General features: G+C 39.8%; 1 non-coding gene across 1 annotated transcript; it reads left to right on the plus strand.

Moving 5' to 3' along the window:
* The first annotated feature begins 270 nt into the window (after positions 1 to 270).
* LOC126005721 (U6 spliceosomal RNA) lies at positions 271 to 377 on the plus strand. The gene has a single exon (XR_007494759.1). It is a non-coding gene; the product is annotated as a U6 spliceosomal RNA (small nuclear RNA).
* Positions 378 to 11,703: the final 11,326 nt, after the last annotated feature.

Below are 11,703 nucleotides of genomic sequence, written 5' to 3' on the forward strand. Positions count from 1 at the left end.
CTGGTTATAAAAAAAAACTCGGACAAATATACCTCATTTCACAAAAGAAAATCAAAGGCAGAGTGTCAAAATTAAAATAGCTTAAGGAAGGTCAGAGAATGGTCCAGGTCTCAGAGATCTATAGATAACAATGAGGATTAGCAAATATGAAGGATAGGTTGACTAAACTGTGTCTTGTTTATTATTTCTAGCATATAGCAGTCATGCAGTATATTTGATTAAGGAATAGGTTAATATCTCCCCTTGAAACATTATAAGAGTTATCTTTTCGTGCTCACTTAGGCAGCACATATACTAAAATTGGAATCATACAGAGAAGATTAGCATGTTCCCTGCACAAGGATGACACGCAAATTCGTGGAGCGTTCCATATTTTTAATACTGTGGATGCATCTATAAAAAGAGTTATGTTTTCTTTTTCATAGGTCATTGGACTATATCTTAAGTGAATTTAAATCAATTTGTCCCTTTATTCTTTACAAAAAGAAAGTCCTTCCAACCAAAGTTTCCAACTGCTTCTAAGATAAATGATCCCCAAGGCTTAGGCTCTAGGCTTTCCTTCTCTTGGGTCCCCAGGAAGCAAATCGTCTGTTTCTAAAGCACTCAGATGGTATAAAGAATATATATGAAGAGATTTTCTTCCTCTAGAAATCTGAGGTGGGGAGAAAAAAGATGATTGCAGCAGGTTCTGTATTTTTTTCAGGTTTCTCTGAGGGGCTTGGATCAATGGTGAACAATATATATGCAGTTGTATGGCAGTGAGTGTGAGAAATAGGATGCCTGTCTTGAAGGCAGGGGGTGGAGGAGATGGGGAACATTGGTGGTAGGAAGGTTGCACTGGTGAAGAGTGTTGTACTTTTTATGACTAAAACCCAACTACAAATATGTTTGTAACCATGTGCTTAAATAAAGATATTTTAAAAATATGCATCTGTGCATTACACACAAGTCATCTGGGGAACTTTCTTCACATATCTGTTGAAAGAAAAGTGAGTGAGAATCTTTGGAGAAACAAAGGGATGAGAAACCTGAGGAGGGCAAGTTTGATGCATTTTATTCTTGTAGGTGCTGGTGCTTGGGAGAAGGAAGGAGAAGGCACTTGGGGTTTGGAGTGACAGTTTAGTAGTACTCTTACCTTGTAAGCAACTGATCTGAATTCCATCACTGGCACCACATATATTTCTCCAAGCCCCACCAGAAGTCATCCCTAAGTGCAAAGCCAGGAGTAAACCCTGAGCACTCCTGGGTATAATATCTCTACCAAAAATAAAATAAAATAAGAGGAATGTGGATTTTGGTGTTCTCTGCCAATTTGATGAAAGAGGACCCCTATCTTTAAAAAAAGCTGTGGGTCCAGGGTCCAGGGCAGGAGATGAAACAAAACTATTATCCCATTTGCCAACATCACCATTGGATATAAATAAAGAAAAAGTGGTTTGGAAAAACCAGTTATATAAATCTTGTACTGTCATGTCTCTCTCTTGCTGCCTCCTCAGTTTCCTCCTTTGTGGAAAATTTTCCAAAAGAACAGCAGATTGACTTGTTGGGATTGAGGCTTGTTCCATCAATAAGGAAATTAATGCCCGATTTCTTTCTCTGTTATCAAGCCACTTATGAATTTTGCTTATTAGGGAGACTTTTCATCTATGCCTGTAGAAAATGATAAGGGCCATCTTTCCCATCTCTCTTTCTCTCCTCTCTCAAAATGCTTTGGCAATAATAAAATAGAATGCTGCTCTAATTTTCAAAGCACAGAGTATAATTTCTAAAGTTCTAGAACTTTATCCAAGTTAACTATAGAGTCAGCAAAAATCGCTTCAAATGAGCTATGAAAAGAAGGTGTCGGGGCTGGAGCGATAGCACAGCAGTAGGGCATTTGCCTTGCATGTGATGGACCCGGGATGAACGTGGGTTCAATCCCCAGCATACCATATGGTTCCCCGAGCCTCCCAGGAACGATTTCTGAGCACAGAGCTAGGGGTAACCTCTGAGCACTGTAGGCGTGCCCCCCACCAAAAAAAGGAAAAAGGTATGTAAGATAGATGTACAAAGAAGACTTGGAGAGCCATTGTGCATCATCAGTTAATACAACTTGGAATGCCTCCGAGTTAAACATTCCTAAGTGTATCTGCATTGATTTCTGCTTCTTTCTTTACCTTGCACATTTCACAAAGAGGCAGAAGATTTATATAAATGAAGAAAGCATTTAGCTGTCAATAAAAGAAAATTATGACTACAGTGGATTAAATAAATACTTTGTCTTCTTGGAGTCTATTTCTTTTCAAATATTTGGTCATGTCAGGGCTAAGGCCAGGGACTTTTGGGGGGGGGGTGGGCTACACCTGGTGACGCTCAGGGGTTACTCCTGGCTAGGCACTCAGAAATCGCTCCTGGCTTGGGGGACCATTTGGGACACCAGGGATTGAACCCAGGTCCGTCCTGGGTCAGCCACATGCAAGGCAAACACACCCTACTGCTGTGCTATTGATCTGGCCCCCAACAAGGGACTTCTTAACACTCTTCTCCTGGTTGTTGTCTGTCTGCTCATGTCACTAAATCTTAATTCAAGATAGGAAGAAGCAGGGAACACAAAAGTGGTTCTAGAGAAAACCAAAAATTCTCCAGGAAGTCTTGGCATACATCATTAGTCCGACTAAAGCTTCATGGCTATGCCTCCATTACAAGGAGGCTGAGAGAACAAACTCTGGCATTTTTAACATTGTAGGAGAATCAAACAGAAGAATGGGGCTTGGAATGTACGTTGATTCCACCTGGCTTCAGTTTTCCCAGGGGCCTCACAGCTTGAATGTTCTCTGCCTGCCTTCTTTTTGTGGTGCATTTTCACCTTGCCACTTTGCTCCAGTCAGCATTAACAACTCAGTCTTGAGAGCTTGTGAATTTTTTCTAATGGATTTTAAAAACCTTTTGCAAAATGAGAAAAGCACACAATTGTTCTGGAGACTGAGCTAAGCTGAGGTAACTGGGCCAAAGCAGGAAGGGCAGCCTTCAGGGAGAAGAGCCTCCATATGCAAGAGACTGGCGTCCCTCACACTCTTCAAATAGGTAAAAATCCAGTCCTGGTTTGAACCAGATTCAGAAGCTTAGAGTTTAGGGTGTGCCATGGGAAAGGCAACCTCCTGGGGAATCCATTAGGGAGAAATTGGGCTCTTCTCAATTCGTCTGAAGTCAGAGCTCTCCGGGGCAGACTTACCTCGTTCAGTGCATCACCACAGGGCCCCATTAGAGGCTAATGGAAAAAGGACTCACCAGAGTCTCAGAATATGCTGAGGGTTGTGTGAAGGGGCAGATAATAAGTCATCGGAGTGTGAAGAGACCGAGCTTCCATCAGAAAGGCTTCACAGGAGTGTACCAAGTAGGAGTGGACAGGCCAGTCATTTCCCAAGCCAGAAGCCACTTTGCAGGCTCTTCGTGACTATTCATCCATAACTTCACCACTCAAAGCCTCCTTGCCTGGCACTCCTGCGCCCTGATGGTCAGAATGGTCCATCACCATGGCAACCTCAAGAATGGCTCCAAATGAGATCCCCTGGATCCAAGAGGATGCAGGTGTGCTTTCTTTTCTTTTCTTCTCCCCTTCATGAGCCAGGGCAGGGCAGTGGAGAAGATGATAAAAAAGAAGGCTGAAATCCGCTGTGGAAATTGTCACCCTAACAGGAAATGGCACCTGCCTGGGAGCAGAGAGGCCTGGCAGATGGTGTGTGGCTTGTCCTGGTGGATCCTGCAGCTACTGTCCTCACACAGATTCTTAAAGCCTCATCTGAGGAAAGGGGGACTTGCTCTTTGAATAGGAAGTGAGAGACATGAGATTGCCTTCCTAGGGTGAATTTTGATACCAAGTCATTCTTCCATTATGCTCTCTCATGCTTACTTGTTTTTCAGAATACTGTCTGGTTCGTGTGACAAAACAGAACAATTCAATAAATTCAGCAATTTTTATAGACTGTCCTCTCTATTCTTGCTTTATCGTTTATATTCTACCTTATCCAACAAGAATTTTAGGCAGCTTACAACACATCACATAAAAGACAATATTAAAAATATAGAAAATAAGGACCTAGGAAAGAAGAAAGCAAGTGTTCCAACCATAAGACTTAGCACAGTGATAACTGAATTAAATTAAATTAAATTAAATTGATTAAAGTTTACAAGGGGATAAAAAATTTTACATCAGTTTTCTTGGAGAAATCAAATTTCTTCCTACTATATTTTAAAAAACCATTCTCTTAGGGAAATAGGCTTAGTTGATATTAGGTAAGCAGCCTTTCTCCTCCTCTTCATCTTCATCACTGACATTTATTGAGAGATATTTATTGGATTTCCTTTAGTTCTTCATGCTATCCTAAGTCTATTAGATAGACTATTTTATTTTATCCATAAAGTAATATATGAGGTATATAGTTTTATTATTATTATTGCTTTTATGGGGAGATGAAAACATAGATGGAGTCTTCCACATAGCAAACTTGGATATTGTTTCTGCTAAGAAGACATGTTTATTTTCTGAGCCTAACACTAAGAAGTTCCTTAAGGACCTTGACTGGTTTGTGCCACAAGCCCTTTAGGTCATCTAGTCACATGCCCCAGGAGAACATACTTGCTTTTTTAGGTGACTTTGCATTGATCAAAATAGCCTTACCTTACTTCATTGACTGCCGCTTAAACCACAAATCTTTTCATCTTTCCATACCTGTTAGAATAACTTTTGATCTTCACAAAACTTGAACTTCCAACATGTATTGACTTATCATATTCTATGGGAATTAGGAAAAGAGATCAAAGAATTATGGTCTTCCATATATACTAAGGAAAATGGGGGGACTTGGGGAAGACCTTGATTATTTCCAATATTGAATGGTGGGTTAGATCACACATGACTGTCTTCCCATCCTACTTAAGCCTGAATAACAGTAATACATTCTCTGTTCTACCATCTTTTAATCTAACTTCAAATAGTAGCATCCCTGGGGCAACATGAAGATCTGCGTTTTTCTAAAGTTAAATGTTAAAATTTCATGCTAAAAACTCTCTATTTAAAAGATCCACATGATTCTAAATCTTGGTGGTCCTGGGGACCTACAGCAATGTGTAAGCAATTTCTGGATTTTGCTAACAATTATTAATGTTTCATCTTTACTTTGATGCTCCATCTCCCCTGTAGCAAAGCCCTTAAATAAAAGAGGCTGTTTGGCCTCTCAGTTTGGCAGGACCTGCTCAATGGTAAGTAGATCAAAACAAATGTCATTTTTGAGTCATTCATAAATAGATACATAACCTGGCTGTAATGTCTGACTGGTGACACATTAGCAGAAGGTATTTTACAGAAGCTTCATTTCTATTATGAAATCCATTACCTTTCCCCATTATAAAATTTCCGACTACAAGGTTTCCTTCAGTTTACTTTGCTCCATGTTAACTTAGTCTGTATATATACTTTTTTTTCTTCAGGTTTTTGTAATCTGATTGTAGTCCTCTATTGTGATCATAGCCATCTTATATCTCTACTCTGTGTAGGCCTGTAATCAACAAAATATAATGCCCAGAGGACAGGAGCCTTTGTAAATGTGTGGAGCTAGAAGAGTCTCCAAAAGATCACATATAACTAAAATTCATTTTTTATGTGGAGTTAAAATTTGAAATTATGGAGTGGCTAGAAAGATAACTTAATACATCGAATGCATGCTTTGCTTGCCAAAGGTCTGGATTTAATCTCCAGTACTGAGTACTGAATAGTTTCCTTAGCACCTCCAGGAGTGACCCCTGAGCATTGATATTGGAGTAGACCCTGAGCACCATCATGTATGACCCAAAAAACCAAAGGAAAAAATGAAATTAATACATAATGGGACAGAACAGGGATATGCAAATAGACTTATTAAATCTCACATCCACATAACAGAATAATCATGTGATTAAAAATGTTAAGTAAAGAAAAGGGACTCGGGGCCGGAGAGATAGCATGGAGGTAAGGCATTTGCCTTGCATGCAGAAGGATGGTGGTTCAAATCCTGGCATCCCATATAGTCACCTGAGCCTGCTGGAGGCGATTTTTGAGCATAGAGCCAGAAGTAGCCCCTGAGTGCTGCTAGGTGTGACCCCCCTCAAAAAAAAAGCAAACAAAAAAAAAAAAAGAAAAAAAGAAAAGGGACTGATGAACTAATGGAACATTGGAAAAGAGAGTCCCAGAGACAAATGTCTATGGGATTAATATGAGTGTCATTTAGGGTAAGGGAACCCCAGCTATATACATTTAATCTCTCAGATCTACTGCTCTAGTTGTTTCTACTGTAGAGTAATATGTAGAGGATATTACTGGCCAAAAATTTTTATGTCATTGATAAAGTCTGAGCAATCAAACCACCTTTGAGCCATGGAGACAGATTCTATGATTTGCTCAAACCAATGAGACTAAAAACTCTTCAAGTGATTCATTTGCATCCACATTAGTTTGCCTCTCTGATAGAGTTAAGGGGTGCAAGATTAAGTTCCATCCCAGAAAATCTGACACAAGGTAGTTGACTCCAAGGGTGAGCTCCAGAGGGCTGAGGGGTCAGTGTCCCTAATTGTAAACATCTGTCTACAAGAATCTTTGGCTTCAGCCAAGACACCACATAAATGTGACATCAGTGCTGGATTGCATGTTCTGAGTCATTGTTTCATATTTCCTTTTTCTCTCTCACACACAATTAGAACCCCCTCCATAAATCTTAAGATGAGAATTCTTCAAGACTTTAGGCAGTGTTTCTTTAACTCTACACTCTACTGGATGGCTCTTTTTTTTTTTTTAAGTCAGTTCTATTTTTTCTTGCACAAGATCACATTCCTAGGTAAAATACCTCCCCCTCCTATCACAATAGCCTAGTGTGAAAATAAAAAAAAATCCTTTATTTCCCCCACCACATTCTTCCTTCCGTGCCCTCCACCCCCTCATGATCTGCTTGGGCATATTTGAAATTTGTCACATTTTTCTTTATAATAATCGTTATTGTTTTCTAGTACTTATAATGGGTCAAGCATAGAGTTATGATATTTATACAAATTAACTCAGAATTGTATACCCATTCTATAGGGTATGAGATATTTGTTGTTGTTTTATATAAGGCAAGCTAAAGTTTTTATGCCACGTTATTGCCTAAATCCCCTCTCATAAATGACAGTTTATGAATTTAACCTCGAGAGACTGACGTCAAAGCCTTCACCACTCACTGTTCTTCGTACAACTGTGATGAGGCATTTTTGTTATATGGTATGCATACTAAACATTGCTTGTGCACACTTAAAACGCATTTTGTAAAATCAACATTTTACAATGTTGTAAATCTCTAAGGAATTCAAATTGAAAACAGCATTGTTAAATATTTTGTTAAAAATCATTTTTGTGTTACTGCCCAAACCACAGAAAACAAATGTGTTTGTATGTTGTGATGTAATTGATGTAGGCAGTCATACTATTCCTCAACATAAGTGTCAAATATCCTAAATTGGGCCATGCTGAAGTTAGGATTTCCATTTTATAAGCTCGCTGAGACTGGGTGGTTATATGGAAGTACAATTGGTATAAAGGAGTTGCTAAAAAATTCTTGGGAACTGAACAAGATAGATCTGGTCATGGTTAATAGTTCTGATGATGAAAAGAATAGCTGAGCTAGGCCAGCTTTCATGATTACCCCGATCTCATCCCTACCAATTCCTTTAGTGTAGTAGAGACAAGACCAATGACCATGTCTTGTGTGCTGTTATTGTTATTATTCTTGTTGTCACTTTGGAGACACTTCCCACAATGCCCAGAGTTTGCTTCTGGCTTAATGCTGTAAGGAGGAAGGTCCCCTTCTCAGAGTCTGATAACACTTAGGAGGCTGAGTAGGGACATTTCAGTGCTAAGTAGAGACATTTCAGACATTCATTTCTGAATGCAGGGCTCTCGCATGCAAAACACCTTTGAGTTATCATCCTGCCCTCCGTTATACCTTTTTATACATTTTTTATTGGATACCATGAATTATACAATTACAAAGCTATTCATTATTAAGTCACAGACATATAATGTTCCAACACCAATCCCTTTGCCAGTGTCCACTTCCTTCCACCAGTGTCTCCCCTCTATGCCCAGTCTGCCTCTAGAGCAGGCATTCTTTTCCTCCTCCATTGTCCTAGTGTTCCCTTCCCTAACTTACTCCCCTCACCTTCATCCCAGTGGCAAATTTCCTACTAAAGACTAGTTTATTTATTTTCTGGGAGGGTCACACTCAGAGGTGCTCAGGGGTTATTCCTGGCTCTGTGCTCAGAAATCGCTTCTGGCAGGCTCTGGGGACCATATGAAATGCGGATGCCAGGATTCGAACCACCATCCATCTCGAATAAGCTGCATGCTCTGTGCATGCAGTTTCCAAGACCAGTTTATGTTTATTTTTATTGCTTTTGCGCATTTGATATTCTCCGCGAAGTTTGTTTATATCCCACACATGTGACAGATCATTCTGTATCTGTCCCTCTCTTTCTAACTTCACTCAACATACTTTCTAGACCCAGCCACATGGTAGCAAATTGCATGAATTCATCTTTTCTTATGGCTGAGTAGTATTCTATGGTCTATATATACTATAGTTTCTTTATCTAGTCATCTGTTCTTGAGCTGCTAGGAAATAAATTTAATATATTTTTGATTTTATAATTAATTCATAGCATGTACTCTAGAGATGATTTGGCTTGTAGGAACAAACTTAGGATGAACTTCCCTTTTTCAAGCTAAAAAAATACTGATTTTAAGAAATTCCCTATAGCCATACTGATAAGATGCCATGATGCTTTATGTTCAAACATTGCTTGAGCATGAAGCAAAGTAATAATGAATTTTTAATAATGTCTTATAAAAGCAGGCCCTTGGACATTTGAAATTTGTCTAAGGTTTTAATTGCGAGCCTAGCCGAGACCCACTGCTCTTCAGTGGGTCTTATCAACTGATCTAATAAGAACCTCCTTGTTCTTTCATCATAGATAGTCTCAGTGTTCTTGACTAAAACACCCAATACAACATGTCACTTGGGTTGTTTCCAGATTTTGGCTATTGTGAATAGTTCTCACTGGTATGTCTTATTTTATGCCCATCTATGGTCAGGTATTATCTGATTTTCTATGTGTCCCTTGTGGTTTTTTTTTTTTTATAAGTGAGTTTCCTCTCTCGAATTAGGAAGTGATGATGGTTTTATGAAAGGTGTTCCTGAGTTCAATATAACTGAACGCTGTGTCTTCCATTCTCTATATATTAATGACGGGAGGGTAGCGAGAGGTAAAACAAAGTTAGGAGCCTCCTAGTGACACAAGAACAGGGAAAATAAAACTCTTCCTGTTCTTACATTTCAGCCAAATGGTGAAACTGTCCTTGCTCTTTACAAAGGTTTCCTGGATGAGCCATGCAGACCACGACAGCTTTTTACTTCCTTGATGGACTTTGAAGTTGGTCATTTTAATCAACATCTCATTGGTATAAGAGGGAACTGGATTTTCAAGTGTTCTAAAATTGCCCCCAAGGTGATGACTTGCCAATTGCGGAAGTCACCGGTCAGCCAATCCGCAATGGCTACTAGCTGGACACTCAAAAGGGCCTCCCCACTGTTGTCTACTGAGAAACCCAGGCAGCCTACTAGAAAGTCTTAAATCACACAGCGACATTTTTATGACTCGGGAAAAAGACAATACAAACCTCTAAACCTGCTGTTTGCCATTAGGGAGAAAATGATCGGGAGCTCAAGAGCCACAGGGAGGCTTCAGTACCAATGGCCATAAATGGCCAGACTTAGGGAGGATTGAGAGTACAATGAAAGGAAAAGTTGCTATAGAAAATGATACAACTGGAAGGAAAATTGGAAAAGAGAACTCCCCTGGGCACCTCGTTAGAGAGAGGCATTAATTTCAACCTAAGCTGCTCCCCTTCTCCACTGCAGAGAGATAGCAGCTGAGGGGGCCTATCATTTCTGCCTATAATTTAGGAAAGTACATGCATCATGTTGATGTCTGAGAGACAACATATACAGAGACATCTGTACCATATTCTGCCCTGCCCCAGAGTTGTGCCCCAGAGAAGCAAAAGGGAGGAAGAGGAACTCCTAGGGGCAGGACAAGCTTCTTGAAAGAGCCACAGGCCCCAAGACTTTTGCTACTCAATATTTGGTGTCTACTGACTAGCCATTCAGTCTCAGCTCAGTTTCTTAATTTTGTAAATATTTGCCTGAGTAGTTTGTGGTCACAGGGAGGAAATAATAAACAATCAAATCCACAAAAATAAAATGTTAATAACATTAGATAGTAAGAAAAGACAGCTAGCATAAGACTGGCATGCAATCATTGCTGAGCCCCAACTCTCCTCTGCATTAAGAGACCAATTAACATTTGTCATTGTAAGATTGTCTAAAAGCCCTGTTCAGGACACCTGGACATGTTATGTCCAGTGCTGTGAAGGGGGTTTTTCTCTTCTCCTTTTGTAAGACAGTAGGGTAAGCCCAACCTACAGAGAGAAGTAGGAAGAAGGCATGGCCATGCCTGGCTCTATACATTTAAGGATGCAGGGAAAATGGACCTGAATTGTTTTTACTTCCCAAGAGAATAAGCCATGATGGTTTCTTAGCTTCTAGATAAGTTACAATGAGTGTAAATGATTTACACTATATTAAACTATCTGTGAGGATGTTTAAAAACATCATCATATCCTAAGGCCACAGCATAAAAAAGCCAAGATGTCTAATAAGATACAATTAAGGCAATAGAAAAAGAATTGCTCTTGCAGAGCAGATAAAGGGATAGTTGAATAATATGAACCTGTGTAAACAAATAAATCTTTTTGCATCCTTGGGTGATAATAAAATTCTACAATAAACTACAGATTTGGAGAATTTCTATGACTGCACAGGACTGAAGAGAGAGGATAGCCTGGTATAGATCTTCAAAATGTCATTTCTGATGTTTAAAGTGGAAACTGAGAAACTTTCTCTGGCAATCAAGACAGAGAAGTAAACCAGGACCAGGAGGGAGAAAAAAAAAAAGGCTGACACAAAATTTCCAGAGGAAGATTAGAGACCTTTGTGGAACATGGGACTGAGAGTTCAGCAAAGTCTGGCAGCATCCTTCAAGTGTGTCGAGGTGGGTGGAAATCACACGGGAAGGCTCACTTATGCATAGCACAGAGGCTACTGTCTTTGCCCTCATAGGGTACTGGATTTCCAATAAATTTATTTGGCGATCTGGTCATATGTTACCAAAATTGATAAGTATTTAAAATATAATATCAGGCTTTGCTCTGGGCACAGGAATAATCAGGGTGAATAAGACTTCATCTTTTTCTACAAGTAGTTTATGTACTATAAAGAGTAGATTAAAAAATAAGTATGTAAACTCAACGGGAAGAGAAGAAAACCATCCAAAAGCTATTGAGAAAGAAACGACTCCTAATTGAAAGCGCAGATGTGACTGGGAGGTGACGGCCTTGGGCAGGCATCAGGTTGCCACCTGGCTGCAGGGCACAGCTCCTCACTTACACTGGCCAAGGACAGGTTGTCAAGGAGACATTTGGCCCAGCCAGGATCACTCTCCTGAAGAGAGGATTGGGGGGGGGGGGTCTGACTATTTGTTCTCTATGGTTACAAACTTTGGGACAGTATAGCAGGAAAAGCCAAGTACAGAGCACAGGAGTAA

The sequence above is a fragment of the Suncus etruscus genome, chromosome 3 (genome assembly GCF_024139225.1).
Source record: "Suncus etruscus isolate mSunEtr1 chromosome 3, mSunEtr1.pri.cur, whole genome shotgun sequence".
NCBI lineage: Eukaryota > Metazoa > Chordata > Mammalia > Eulipotyphla > Soricidae > Suncus > Suncus etruscus.